Below are 4,123 nucleotides of genomic sequence, written 5' to 3' on the forward strand. Positions count from 1 at the left end.
TGCCAGCTCTGGCCACAGCTCTCCTATTCAAACAGAAGCCCTAAATTCTAGGGCTTCCTAGCATGGCTTCCCGTGTAGGTTCCTCTTGGGAAAGGAGCAAAACAGGCATCATGCTAACTGGTCTCAGGTTCTCAGATATGCCATCTGGCTCTTCTTGAGCAATTGATGTAATGCCTGCTCATGTTCAAAGCTGGACGTTAATTTCCGGGGATTCTTCAAGGCAATGAGAATCACAAGTTTCAGGGGCTTGTCTAATTCTAGTAGGCTTCCTCTTTTCCTGCAATACATTTTTACTGTAGTGGCATTGAGTGGAGAGTAGAGTATTGTATTCTGGAGATTGTGGGCTCTGATGAGGTCACACCAGATCTAGAACCCAATCTACTAGAAAAGAATGGTCTGATACCAACAGCCCCAGTTCCTCTTGACCTGTGTCTGAACTTGCCCAGTAACTCCCTCCTTATCTGTGGGCATGGCCATAGGCCTCTCTAAAAGGGGTACTGGTCAAGAGAAACTCTCCTGGACCCCCAAATCACTGATTCCAATTTTGCTTTTCTTTGCTTAAAATTCCTTTTTCAGTCTATCCTTGTTTGGACTTAATGCTCTACATTGTGTTTATAGATCCTCAGCCTCCCGTTGTCTGGCTATTTACTGGCTAGCCCTTTTCCACCCCGAGTGTTGAATAGTTGAATCTGGAGCCCTGGGATTCTTGCTTTCAAGGAAGCGTAAGGACCTTCAGCCTCGAAGAGCTCCTGCTTGTGCCTCATCACTTGTAGAGAAAGTCTCCTTCCATGGGCCTCCCCACTTTTCACACCAAAGCGGTTCTAAATCAATTCTGTTTAAAATATTGGGTCCACACTTCACATTTCTGGTCTCCTTATTAATGTAAGCCTGTGTTCACCTCTTCTATCCTGTACTCTCCTTAGTGCTTTTTGTTCATAGATTCATTCATTCATCCTGCAGATACTCATTCAGTGCCTACTATGTGTCTGGTATTTTTTCAGCACTAGGATAAAATAAAAATTCAGGCCCTCTACTCTTAAGAGTATAAAGATGGAGAGAAAGTTTGTTAAACAGGCAATTAGAAATTTTCAGTGTGCCTTCTGGAACCACAATTGTGGTCAACAAACTCCTCTGCATCAAGAAACTCTTTGTGGAACTGACACCCTCTGGCTTTAATTCAAACCTGCCTCTGTCCTGAAGGTGACGAGTCCCTGGCAGCCAATTTCAGTAGAGGCTACTCATTCTCCCACACTCAGAGCCAAAAGGTGAGGTCAGCATTCTCTGTTATACCCAATGTCACCATAAGGTCACTTATTGCCCATTCTCATGGACACTTCTGCTCCTTTGAGGATGTTGACCATCATAAGGAAATCATTTGCTTCTCATTTTTTATCACTTATCAAATTCCTTGTAATTCGGTTGCATTTATAGAAAATTTGGTATCTGGCTCAAAGTCTTTTTTTTTTTTTTCCTTCCATCATTCTGGGTGACAAGATCCATCACTCCTCAGATGGATCACCATCTGAATCCTAGCCTCAGAGTGCCTTGAACTCCCTATTGACACTCCAAGAAGACAAAGCATTCATCCCTTCTCTGCATGGTTTCTAAACAATAAGGATCTAAACTATCTTGACTCCATTACTTTAGTAGACTAAAGTTATACTTTGGTTTCTGATTTCCAACACAAGTGAAGATCTTGGAATAGCATGATCCTGACATAGTCACCCAAACACAGATGCTGTCATGTGTGATGCCAGAGAGCAGGTACCATGAGAGAGCAGAGAATATGGACCAGTGTTGCCCACCTTTCAAGGCAGCAAGGCTACTACTGGAAACGACCAATGAACTTGGCTTCCATTGATCTCAGAGATCAAATAAGACCCTCCTCCTCCCAAAGAGAAGAGCAAGTAAGGAAAAAGAGGAAAGTGACCAGAATGTTCCTCTTAATTGTGTTCCCTGCTGGGGAGTAAAGCAAAAGTCCTCTCGTTTTAAGTGAGCAAAAGGATGAAGAAAATAAGCATTTTCTTCTAAACAGTTCTCAACTCCAGTAACCATTATCTCCTTTTTTCTTTACTTTCGTGGCCATATACTTGAATTTATCACCCAGAACTACTCAACCTCTAAAATACTAGTTGTTATCTTTTCACTTTCCAGGGATCCAACATCATAGAGATGTCTTGTGCCTTAAATCTCTATTTTCCAAGAGCCTATTAGGCCTGGCCTGGTCTCTTTTTCTTCTTTTTCACACTGGACCCAACAGCATTCTTGGTTTCCTGTCACTCCTTGGACACACATGTCCAATAGAATTCAACCACATATCCATGCTCAAATCTACCAACTCTATTCCAAATCTGAGTAGGTGAGTACTGATGTGGGAAACAATAATTACATAGCATTGTAGAACAATGCCACTAAAAATCCATAATCTCAAAATCCAGCTGGCCTCACATTTCATTTAATTCTTCTTGTCTTTGGTTAGGTTTTTAAAAAATTCTCCTTAAGCATTCTGCTCAACACCCCTCATCATTTTTAGCAGGTTACCTTGCATCCCACTTATTTTTTGAAGCTTATTAATTTTATTTTGAGAGAGATAATGTGTGTGCACACACGTGCAAGCATGGGGAGGGGCAGAGAAAGAGGGAGAGATAGAATGCCAGGCATGCTCCAAATGGGGCGGGGGCGTGCTCAAACTCATGAACTGTGAGATCATGACCTGAGCCCAGATCAAGAGTCAGATGCCTAACTGACTGAGCCACCCAGGTGCCCCCCTTGCATCCTACTTCTTAAAGGAAATTGACAACATCTGGCCCTAACTTTAACTGGATCTACACCTCTGCATATTTTCACATTGTCTTTGAGATCAGTAAAGCCTGCCCTTAGCTATTTCCCTCCCCATATTATCTGTAGGACCTTCTTTCCCAGTCAACTTCTCATCCTGTGGTTTACTCTCTCTTCCGGATATTCTTTACTCTTGCTTCTCTCATTTAAAGATGGGTTCTTGTTGCGTCTCAGACCCTAAGTTCTTGGCCCTCTGCTCACCTCTGCACACCTAACTGATGTCATGAACACTTCTTGGATCCAATACCACCTATTTATGAAGACTGTCACATCTTCTTCATCTCTAGTTCGACCTGTCCCCAGGCTTCAGTGATAAATACCTAATTGTGTGTGTGTTCCGAACATCATCACTGCTTGTTTATTTGGTGTCAAAAATGAAATCATCTTCTACCTCTTTAACCCATGTCACCTGTGTATCCTATGCAGCCCAGGGAGGGGGTGGACAGTGCTACCTAACACCAATTATCAGAGCTCAAAACCAACAAGCTCTATCTTTCCCATCTTTTTTTTTTTTTTTTTTACCACTCAGACTGTGCTCTCTCCCTCTTACTCTCCCAAAAGGAGAGAAAGAACGATCATCAATGGCAATCAGCAACTGTAACGACAGCACCAAAAGCCAGCTTCACGCTCAGGAGAGAACACTTCGCCTCCTCCTCGTGGTTTCGGGTACTCTACACATTCAGAGAAACTTCTCTAGTAACGAACTATAGAAATGATCCCTGAAAGTATAGTCTTTCCCATCTTTTTTTATAGCCACATCAGTTCACTATAATAAGTCTTACAATTTTACTTTATAAGTATTTCTCCAACCTGCTCCTCTTTTCCGTATCTACTCCCACTATGCTGATCCAGACCTTTATTAAGTGTTACCTAGACAATTCAACAGCCTCCCAAATAATTCTGGATCTCAAGTCTGCCTTTTGAAGTCTGCCCTTCACATTGGTGTCTGAGCATTCACCTTAAAATGAAAATGTCACAGACTTAAAACCTCTAATGCCTTGCTGCAGAAGAAAGTCCAAACATCACCAGACCATCCAGGGCTCACAAGGCTGCTCCTCTCCAGCCTGTCATGAGCCCCTCTGCCCTGCATTTTATGATCCAGCAAAACAGAACTGTTTGTGGTCCCCAACTTGCCAGGCCACTTCTAACCACTTTTCACTTTTTTTTTTTTTTTTTAATCTTGCCACTCTGACTATCCCTTCTCACTTCTCTGGCCAACTCCTACTTTAAGATTCAACAAAAATATCCCTCCCCACAGAACATTCTCCCCAGTCCTACAGACTGT

General features: G+C 42.5%; 1 non-coding gene across 1 annotated transcript; it reads right to left on the bottom strand.

The window, feature by feature from the left end:
- Positions 1 to 3,358: 3,358 nt before the first annotated feature.
- On the bottom strand, positions 3,359 to 3,573 carry LOC125931192 (small nucleolar RNA U3). The gene has a single exon (XR_007460431.1). It is a non-coding gene; the product is annotated as a small nucleolar RNA U3 (small nucleolar RNA).
- Positions 3,574 to 4,123: the final 550 nt, after the last annotated feature.

Source organism: Panthera uncia, chromosome A2, assembly GCF_023721935.1.
Source record: "Panthera uncia isolate 11264 chromosome A2, Puncia_PCG_1.0, whole genome shotgun sequence".
In the NCBI taxonomy this organism is placed as follows: domain Eukaryota; kingdom Metazoa; phylum Chordata; class Mammalia; order Carnivora; family Felidae; genus Panthera; species Panthera uncia.